We start from the raw sequence: 11,546 nt of genomic DNA, 5'->3' as shown, positions 1-11,546 counted from the left end.
GAACGCACGGTGTGAATAAATTATTTTTGCACTTGATGCGCGCGCTTTGCTTATGCTTTATTATGATAAGCTATCTCATATTTTTTCATGTTTATTATTAACACGTAGTCACATGATTTTTCTCGTGCAATCTGGAATAAATAAGCACTTATTAATTTTTTCAAAGACCACAAATTGCACTCGCCCTACGGGCTCGTACAATTTTGTTAGTCTTTAAAAAATTTACTCGTGCTCATTTATTCCAAATTGCTCTCGAAATCATGTGATTACCTATAGAAATCTTTACTCTGATGATCGGTTCTCAAATCCAGTCCCAAATCAAAAAATGAAATTTTCTCAGCCGTTTTCAGATATAAACATGATCCATACCCATTTTCAGTCCCACTTCTAAACATTGTCATTGACTTGCAAATCCAGTTTCAGATACTCTGTCGTTGCGTGTAAACTTCGCAGCAGTGCCATAGTCAACAATTGGTAAAACTTGCTCTAAATTTCAGGTCCAATGACATATCTTTGGTACATCTCATTTTCTTATTAAACCATACCAGAATCAAAGATCAAAATCCATACATGCTTTAAGACCGATTATAAGAACGGTTATAAAAATATTTCTCCTGGGGGAGCATATTCCCAGATAGTTTAAAACGGATAGTAATCTTCCTACTTTGCCCCCAACTCGGGATATTTTCCATCTCTCACTTTACATCATAGTCAGTGGGCTCGACCGGAACCCAAAGCTATTGTTTGTTATAACTTTTAACCGGTCAGATGAACACTCTTACGCAAGATGATTTCTTCTTTGTATTAGTGGTGCCAGTGTTGATTGCTAGACAACTCAAGTGCTGTTTACTTGTCACCTGATAATCTGCAATGCAAATTTTCCGTAACTGTTCTGCACAAAACAAAAACTAGTCGCAGTTAAAAGCATATGAAATTACCCAGCACCAACGACTTTATCAACTGTATTTCATGAACTGCCTTGAACCCATTATTTGTTTTCCATGCGGACATAATACGAACTGATGAAATGCTGCTGTCGAACATACGGCTAATTTGGATGGTCTGGCCTCTTCTTCATTGGGCGAGTTTAACCTTATCAGAGTCGTACCTTGAACACCGAAGGCTCGCTCTTAATGAAAGGACTCCACAGGGTCAGGAATTTCCATGGCATTCAATACGACTTCCACGCACTCTTTTGCCCACCAGCTATAAAATCACATTACAAACTGATTTGAAATCATTCAATGTTAAAGGGAATGTTACAATACGAGTTAATTGTGAAAAGCCAACAACACATATTATTCTTCATTTAAAAGACATGAACGTATCAGGGACAACCGTGCTTAAAACTACACAAGAGAGAGAATTCTTTCCCCTTTTATCAGCTGGAAGTGTTAAAGAACTGGAGCAATCGAGGGTAAAAAGCGGAAGAAGAGGCAAGGATCGCGATATAAGAGTCACGGAGACAATGCAAAATAGAACTCTTGAAATGTTTCTCATTGAAGTAAGTGAAGAGCTCACGCCACATCAAAACTACGCAATTTACATCGAATTTGAGTATCCACTGACAGACAAACTTCTCGGATTTTACAGAAGTTCTTACATGACAAAAAGTGGTGAGAAAAGGTCAGTAAAACAAATTAAAGTCTTTTGGTGATAAGTGATATCATTCGTTATATTGAGATTATTTTAGACGAAGTCTCTAATATTAGCGACTGTGAAGTCACAGCCTAACGCAAGCTTGTTTTGTTAGAAAAATTGCGAGTCAGAGCGAATTCGGTAAAATTTCCGCACAGTCCCATCCTATTGTAAAACAAATCTGTTTTCCCAAGGCAATGTATTGTTTTTGTCATTGTTTTCTCTATCCAAGAACTGAATGCATAATGTAGTATGGGGCTGTGCGGAAATTTTACCGCGAATTCACTCGCTCTGACGAAGGGCTTAAGCTCGAAAAGTCAGCTTTCTAATCTCTTTACGGCGGCTATTTCACATCATCAAGACGGTTCATAACAAAACCAATTCAGCAAGTTTAAAGTTATTTGCATGACAAACCAGATTTGAATATTTCTTCCTAATTTATAGCAGGCAAGTTAATGACAGTGTCTCTGCAGTTGAGCGTCACTCAGCATTATTTGCAAAACATGAGTAGTTTTTTTTGTTGACTCATCATAATGAGTAAAGCTCCAAAGATAATTTCAGCTATGAATGGTTGCCCAGTTCATTCTTAGTGACCACATACAGTGGTACAAGTACTTAGCAAGTACTTGACTAACTCGTTTGATTTGTTCTCTAATTTATTGCCTCTTAAATGTCTTAATTTTCTTCTTTATTTAGTTGCCTTATAAAAGGCGCTCGATCAAGAATGATTAGCTCCTTTAAATTCGAGCCTTTTCAGATTTCTTCTCTGTAAATAGCGGTAATAGGCCTTTTGTAGGTTCACGTCAAAATACGCAGTTTCACCCTGAGCCGGCCTTGCTTTCAAGGAGCGGACTGTTGAATTTTGATCGGAGAGTATTCCCAGAACACTGGAATCAAAAGAATACCCTCATGAAAACATAAAGAAAGTGACAAAGACTTATGAACATTCTAGCACAAAGAGGCTTAATGATTTCATCATGCACAAGAGCATTTATGCGATGTTTCAAAAAGTCAAAGGCCTAAGGTGTATGATAAATTGAACTGTATGCATTTTACAATTGGTTCGTGCGCTAGGGTGCGTTTATTGAGATATGAAGCACGTGGTAAGATTGGAAAGCACGAAACATGCTTAAGAGTTTCTAGAGTCGTTATCGATAGCAACTCTACTTTCGTGAGTGCTCTCAAATATCCCAGGTGCTTCATGTGACGATGAACGCACAGCTGACACATGAAGTAATTGTAAAAATAACGTTCTCAATCCGGTTGTTTTTAATGTTTTATATTTTAACTCTCAATGCTTTATATAGACACGACTCGACGATCACTTGTACCCAGTTATTTTTTTCTTCTTAGTTATCTGGCAGCTACACTATTTGAGGCGACTTTCGCTCGAGCGGCGTTTCCATGCTTCGATGAACCGGAAATGAAGGCAAAGTTTTCTGTTACCATTATCAGGGAAGGAAAATATTCTTCTCTCTCAAATATGCCCCTCATGCAAACGGTAAGAATAAAAAGGTGTGTTAACCCTTTCAGTCCCAATGTCTTAATTGTAATTATCCTTACTGTCTCTCGTACGATTTCTATGATGTTTTCTAAGAATTCTCATAACTTGTCTGGCTAAGATTATTTTCATATTGTGAGGAGGATTATTTTGACATTGTGAGGAGAAAAGGGTCTATGTCCTCCAGAATGAGTGTCTGTTGCTCAATCTGCACATGCAGAGATGATATTCTTTTTGGGGGAAATCTCCCCTCGCGGACAAAACTCTCACCGTTAAAAGTTGGATAATTTCAGCAAGATAATGGATTGGCAGTCATTGCTTATTATTTCAATATCGCATTTTGCGAAAACTGAATGCTGATGATGTGCAAGTTCACAAGATCCTTAAAAACACAGAGTAAAGTGTGTAATGTGGAAATCTCGTGTCACTTTGCACATTTGTTGAAGGATCCATCCTAATCCCTGATCCCTGCTCACACAATTATAAGTTTTTTTGTTTCTTTGGTTTTCCTTTGTTTGTTACTTGTTTTTATTTTAATGGGACGCAAGGTCTGGGGTTGGGTTCACTTATATACTTACAAGTAAAATGTATATACCCTCAGATTCTTCTAAAAGTTTTGACCTTTGCTTTCAGGTGAAGGTTGGAGATGATTTATTCGCAGACCATTTCCAAGAATCAGTTAAAATGAGCACATACCTGGTGGCATTTCTTGTGAGCGACTTCACCCACATAGAGACGACAACGAGCGGTGGTATTAAGGTCCTGAACAATCCAGAGTTTCACCCTTTTTTTTTTTTGAAGCCTTAAGTTCTAGTGTTTGCTTCACTCACGAGGGAATGAAGGACACAAAGGTAAAAATGTCTCTAATTACTTTCTCTGTCGCCTTTTAGGTTCGTATTTGGACCCCACCATCGCAACTGGCTCAGGCTTCATATGCACTGGATATTGCTTCAAATACTCTCTCAAATTATGAAAAATTCTTCCAGATAAAATTTCCTCTTCCCAAGCAAGGTAAGAAAAGTTGAAAAAATTTCCGGCAGTTGCATGCATGTGAGTGTCAATACACAATTGTGCTTCGGTGCCTATCAAATTTACGAGGCTTCAGAACTGATGTTTTCTTATAGCATCCATGGACTTCCTTGGCAATTCCTTTGGTCCTTCTCATTGTTTATCACCATCTCTGCAGATCTTGTTGCTATTCCTGACTTTTCGACCGGTGCTGAGGAAAACTGGGGGCTAATCGGGTTTACCAGCTCAATGCTCCTCTTTGATCCTAAAAAGACATCAGATGAATTACGACAAAGTATTTGCGAGACTGTAACACATGAGTTGGCTCATCAGGTCAGTAAAGAGAAAATTATATTCCTGGGATGTAAATAACTGTAAAAAAAAAAAGGATTTGTGGTGGATAAATCATCAATAATTATTGGTTATTGAATTGGCAACATACACCTATTTGACCTACTTCGACACTAAACTTAACTCCAGGCCCAAAGTCAAGTTGACACCCTTCCCTATAAAGTATTTGCAAGCCCAGTCAGATTATGAGGGTTGAAAGCCCAAATCGTATTTATTGCCACTCATTGACCCACCCTGATCCAGCTCTCAATGTTGACAACCGCTAGAGAAGCAAGCGACGAGAAGCTGGATTATGATTAATATAACCGAACTTTGCAATGTAAGATAACCCGCCAGCGTAGGGTTTCCCTAATACTATAATGTTTTTGGTCATCATCTAACCTTGAACGAGTTTCGTTTCAGTGGTTTGGGAATCTCGTAACTATGAAATGGTGGAACGATCTTTGGTTGAATGAAGGTTTTGCTACATTCATGGAAACATGGGAGCAAGCTTTGTTGAACCTAACTGGAGTATGATGGACCAATTTGTCGTGAAGAAACTTCAAGTGGCTTTCAGTGAAGATCAGTCGAGTTACTCTCATCCAATCTCAGTTGATGTAAAAGATCCCAAGGACATTGACAGCATGTTTGACTCTATATCTTACGAAAAGGTTTGAATAAACCCCTCCGAAAAAGTGCTTAAACTAGGAATATGACGAGTGATGCAAACAATTAAGATATGACAAGCACATGACAACAACAGCCCTAAGCAACATCACAACAAGTGTTATTTGCCTTGTAGGGAGCATCTGTAATACGGATGTTAAAGAATACTATTGGCCATGATCACTTCACTGCTGGTCTGCGGTCATACCTCCAAAGATACTCCTCTAGCAACGCAGATACAGACGAACTTTGGTTAGCTTTGTCAGAAGTAAGTTTTCGATGATCATAACGATAACGTTTCGTTTTTCCACCCTCCAATTAACTCCGAAGTACTTCCGAATTGCTTTTGGTTTGTATATGTATTACACCACTCTATCAACAAATCAGTTCACCAATTTTAACTAATTTAAATCAATGGCGTCTTTGTTGCTCGGCTTTCTCCTGAGCTTGAGGCCGGCCGGTTAGGTGAGTTAAGTTAGAGTTTCCATTAGCTCCTTTTGACGACAATCTTTGTTTCTGATTGGCCACGCCGAATTGACATTGGTTTTGACGCTTCATTATGTTCTACTTTTTTCCCTTTTATATTGGTTCATCTCCGCAGAAAAGTGGCATTAACGTAAAAGAAGTTATGGACACCTGGACACTTCAAATGGGTTTACCAGTTGTTACTATCAGGCGCCTGAACCAACACAAGGCGACCGCTGACCAAAAAGTATTCCTTATCGATCCTGGTGCCAGACCACAAAAGAGTTCTCCATTTAAGTAAGTTATACCCTACAGACTTGCATTCCTCCTCGCTCGTGTTACTTGAGTGCCATCATACAGAAAAACAATGGCACCTTTATGGTCAGTTGTTCGTGATAAGGAGTCACTGCTAAGGAATCCTATATAAAGAAATGATGTTTAATAATTTTGGTTTTCACGGCAATTGAATGGCGGTTAACCTCACATAGGTATGATAAGCAAAAAGAGAACACGATTTTTTTTGGTTTCGACTTAGCATCTGCTTAGCAGTCAATCTAAGATGCCATATACGTCTACCAGAAAAAGTGTAACTCTCATTTTACAAGCCAAGTCGCTCTTTTTTATCACTAAAACTGCATCTAACTTACCAACTCTCTCCTCTATCATCCTTACGCTTCTAAATATTCCCTCGAACTTCATCTTGGTCAATCTTCTGTTATTTTTCATAGTTATACATGGAACATTCCGCTGACTTATGAAACTGAGAAGGACAACAACCAACCACGTTTGGCTGAAGAGGGGAAGTGGTATGTAAATGTCTTAAAAATTTTTTCTCAGCTGAGGTCAAGACATTTCTCCAGGTGGCTGATCAAGTTTAATCTACAAATCCAGATAGGAAATAATCAATCCCCCAAAAGAGTTCTGTGGATAGCTGCGAAAGAAACAACACACTATCTATGTGATATAAGGGATAACGTTTTAAATTGATTCTAATGTTTATTCTAGTTTTCCATTCTTCAAGATAGATGGTAGTAACGTGAATCTTTTTTTCCAGCTTCGCTTGATTGGTCAAAGACATCTGGGTGGATTAAGCTAATGTTGATCAGATTGGTTATTACAGAGTTAATTACGACATCGACAACTGGAAAGCTCTTAACAACCAACTTAACACAGACCATACCGTAAGTACGATTATTCTCTTAGGGAAAAGTAGATGTTTACAACTAGTTTACATTTTTATTTACTTTAATTGGCTGAACAATTACCAAACTCGTGGTCGTAATGACCACGTTTGTAGAAATCCTGAGCACTTATGACGAAGTTAGAATGATTTTGTATTATGCAACACTGCAGGTAATGAGTCCAGCCGACCGCTCTGGACTGATTGATGATGCATTCATCTGGCGAGGTAAACTATTCCATTTCACATGCTTCTTTTCGCATCTCAGTATATTTACTATTTACTACTGAGATTCTATTCGCCCAGCTTCCCGTTGGTTATTTTCATATTTTAAAATTTCTTTTCATTTACTTATTAATTTTTTCCTCTCCATCCTCATTTTCTGCAATAGTGTTAAGCTTATTTCGCTCTTTATCCGATTATTATTGTAAGTTTCTGTAACGTGTAACTTTGCGCCAATCTCTTTTCGTGATAAGTCCAAATGTAACATTTTCTTAGGAGTGACGAGCTCGGATATGAACTAGCCTTAGAAATGATTGAATACATAAGGAATGAGGCAGAGTTTTCACCGTTAATAACTTTCTTACGAAACATGGAGTACCTTGGCGACCAGTTTACTCTACGCAAGTCTTATGATGTCTTTAAGGTAATATAATTTGTGTCCTATCTATATCACTTGCGCTTTCTGGGAGGCCTTATTATTTCAGCTTCAGCAAAGAGATATCGTTGCGTATAAGATTAGAAGAAATAAAATACAAGTTCTTGTTCATAATTAAGTTTGAATTTGGACTTCATTTGCAGTAGAACTAACGGAAACACTTATAATAAAGGGGGTACGTTTCTTAAGAGACTGTAGGGCTACGTCGGTGGGAGAGTATAATGGGGTAATTTAGTATTAGCAACTGAGTTGATAACGTAAATTGGCCACCTTAAGAGTTTCAAAGCTGAAGTTTCGAGCGTTAGCCCTCCGTCGGAACGAATGCAGGAATTGTGGGTTGTGTGTGTTTATATGCAGAGAATGGAGCTACACTATTGGTCGGAATAAGATGACGAGAAAACAGGAACAAATTAGTTGAATGAAAAGCACTTGTTGATACTGTGAGGATCGAGAGTGCCGATTTGAAAGATTAAAGAGTTTTTCTAGAGTTTTGCAGCTTTCCGAACTGTCTAGATGTAGGGAAAGGCCGCAAACTGCCATATGCTTCTTAGAATTATTAGGGAGATTCGAGAGTCTAGCGACTGGTTTGGATGTGTCCCTGTCATTTCTTTTTTGCGTCGCAAAGATGTTCCCGGAATCGGTCGCCTAGTTGTCCTCCTGTTTCACCAACGTATAAATTTCTGTAATAAGTGCAAGTTATGTAATAGATGACATAGGCGGAGGTGCACGTATAGTGATCAGAAGTATTCATGGATCTCTTAGGTCCGGACATTTTCTCTACGTTATGAATGAGAGGAAAAGTTTTGCATCGTGAGGAAGCGCTTTTGAAAGTACTTATGACCAAAAAGTGGCGGAAACACTTTGTGATTATTTTTTATGGTAACTTGAAATAGCTGAGCCGATTGTGATAGAAGAGAAGTTATAAACTACAATCATTTGTCCACTACAGAGATACATGCTTCAACAACTTCGACCATCAATAAGGAGACTGGGATGGAATGACAAAGGATCGCATTTACAAAAGTAAGCACTTGTCTTCTTTTGTTTTTCCCAAATACTTTGTCTTAAAAAATCAATTTAAAATCAATTTCTTCCCTCTAGACTTTGTAAATGTGAAAAAAAAACAAGAAAATTCATTGTTAATGATTCTAATTCATTCTTTTTCTGATTCCCTTGCTAATTCATGCGTCTTGATCATGGCCTATTATTGTTTTTCCAGAAGGCTGCGTCCAAAGATTCTCTTTAAGGCTTGTGACTATTCAGATCAGGACACCATCTTGAAGATCAAGAACATGTTTAAACTTGCGATGGAAGAGAACAAAATGTAAGTGTCTCTCTTCTGACAGCTTTCTTCTCGTTTGTGTGTGATTTGCTGAGCTTTACAAAAAGCAAACTGATTAATTTCGCTGTTTAGGTTCAGAACTACTATATGTTAATAAGGAGTCAGATTACTCTGAATCGCGTATTGTTGAATGTCTCCCAAAAGGCCCTATTATGAAAATGATCAAATAAGTTCTTTGATTCGTTTTTCTTTTTCCCGATACAACATACATCCTAAAAGGCAAAGCCACTGATAGTACTTATTTTCACAGGATCCCATCAAACCTTCGTTCTTTAGTGTATTCAGTTGGTGTCAAAGAAGGTGCGCCGAAGAATGGAACCAGGCTTTCAAAAAGTACTCAACTACTCACGTCGCCTCCGAAAAGATATTCTTTTGGATGCACTCACTTACACAAGAAATACTCAAATGATACAAAAGTGAGTGTAAAGGCGAGTATCCCACACTGGAGTGTATCCTACAGTGGGACAAGCTTTGCGCTCCTTGTGAAATGAGCCCGCAATATCTACCCGATCGATCGGATCTTCATATCACCATAAACCACAGGCCTCCAAAAAACCCTTAGGGCAAATTGTATTTTTTGCACCAATTATTCTAAGTCTCTCTGTTGCTCTCAACTAAGATCTTCACAATCGTTTGCAGCCTTAATGACAACTTTAACTTATTAAACTTCACTGGCACACTAGAAATAGCACATCTCCGAGATTCCCCTTGCAGTTTGCCTGATTTGAATCTGAATTGATACGCAGGCAGGTACGAAAAATTTGTTTTGGGGATGCAAATAAACTCATAATTAAAATTTTGGAACTCGAAAACAAGCTCTAAGCGAGGTTTTCAAATTCCTTTTCCCAATTGAAATAGATTCCCTCGTCTCTCTTACTCCTCTCATTTTTCGTCAACAGGTGCTTAATTATTCGTTGGATAAGACAAAATTTCCCCTCAAGACACTCTTTCAGTAATCAGCGGGTGGCGTCTAACCCCGACGCATGGAAAATGGCTTGGGATTTTTTTTCGTGAACACTGGCACATTCTGTACGAAAGGTATGAAGACTATCAACTCATAAAATCGCACTTGGAGGCGATATGATCTCTACTGCAAAACGTTGTTCCTCTGTCTCCTTGACGCTTATCTTGCAATCTCAAATCTCACAACTCTTCCTAATCCCTCCTCTCAGGCCCTAAATGGCGCTCCAACTAAAGCAGTCTTCTCGACAAGTCTTCTTTCATTATTTTCTGCCGATGAAAAGCGTTTCAGACAATATTTCAGAAGGAATTATCTTCCTGTTCTCCTTTTTTTTTTTGGCGTCATCACAACCATATTTTGTTCTGGCTAAGCCACCTGAAAGGAAAGTAATGTGAAAAGCAAATTTGACATTTTTTTTTTGCCTAAAACACTTTGGAATCACAGAATTCGATTAAATTGTAAGGCAACTTCAGACTAAAAACCCCTTTGCTCTGTGCGACATGTGGATACCTATGATTCTCTTCGACTATTATTTTTATGTGCACGAGTTTTTTCCATATGGAAAGAAATGGATTTGCATTTTGAAGCTTGGAAAGAAAATGAAACATATTACAAATAACGGATAAAGTAAATGTCCTCGGAACATGCATGCCAGCGCATGCAAGCTTTAATTTTCCGACTGAGATAAAAACAGCGTCCGAACATCAAAAAAGTATCCTTTTTAAACAGGACAATAGCGTTTGAAAGCTGGTTAGGAAGCGCCATTTAAAACGTTATTCGAAAAGTAAATATGTAACATCTTTCTGAATGATGAAACTGACGCTGTCAATTTAAAATTAACTAAATGTTTTTACCTTAGGTATAGTCCGTGGATCCGATGAATGGCCATTGTTGATTGAATCTTTGAATGTTTAAATGTCAATACTCCTCGCACAACTGAGCCAGGTAGGCTATTTGATAGAGTGTAGATATTTTTCCGTATTCGATAAGAATAAAATGCCAGGGTTGTGAAAGATGTTTTTTATATAACAATCTTGTTGGATTTCTTGATGCAGTACACAACTTGCAACTAGCAGTCCTTTGGACGGTTTATAATTGCGTTATCCATCCACCGCATGTCACGGTGTTCCTCTTGATGTTCAGCACATTGCCTTGTTGCCGCTTTCTCGCGCATCCAAAGTTAGCCCGTGTTGACGGGCTCTTCCCAGTATTTAGACGTGCCTTCTTATTGAACGACAAAGGTACTAAAACCAATAAATTATTTCGTTCTTATTTAGGCTCATTTCATTCTGGCTGACTTGAAGTAATATTCAAACACTATTCTTTTTAGGCTTCCCCTTGGCTGCTTCACACAGGGAACGACGGGAAGAATAAGTGCTACTTACCTTAGTCCTTTCACCCCTAAGATCTCAATAGTAATTCTCCGCACTGTCTGCCTCGTTCAACATTCTTATCCATGGTAGTTCGGGGAATTATGGATTGGATCAGATAACAATCCCCTAATTTTTTTTTTCGTTATTCTCTTCACGTGTCTACTTGATAATGTATTAATTTGAAAGGAGAAATTCTGTTTTGGTCACTCATGGGGTTAACGTGTAAGGCCTACTAAAAGTAACTTTGTAGCTGAGTGTGCTTTTTTCAACGCCTTTTTAAGTTTTGCGTGGGAATTTTTCTTGATTCGTTACAGGTTAGAAATCTTCAGGATTATAAGCCGCACAGAAACCCGCCGCCTATCGCCAGGTGAAAATGGAATAGAGCGAATCCACGCAAATTACATTGGCTCAGTCGGCATGAGGA

At 38.4% G+C, this 11,546-nt stretch overlaps 1 pseudogene; it reads left to right on the top strand.

The window, feature by feature from the left end:
- The first annotated feature begins 856 nt into the window (after positions 1-856).
- Positions 857-11,546, top strand: part of LOC136279423 (glutamyl aminopeptidase-like) — an 18,872-nt pseudogene continuing 8,182 nt past the window's right edge.

The sequence above is a fragment of the Pocillopora verrucosa genome, chromosome 1 (assembly GCF_036669915.1).
Source record: "Pocillopora verrucosa isolate sample1 chromosome 1, ASM3666991v2, whole genome shotgun sequence".
In the NCBI taxonomy this organism is placed as follows: domain Eukaryota; kingdom Metazoa; phylum Cnidaria; class Anthozoa; order Scleractinia; family Pocilloporidae; genus Pocillopora; species Pocillopora verrucosa.
The sequence above is the reverse complement of the archived record's forward strand: the minus strand, read 5'-3'. Positions and strand labels throughout refer to the sequence as shown.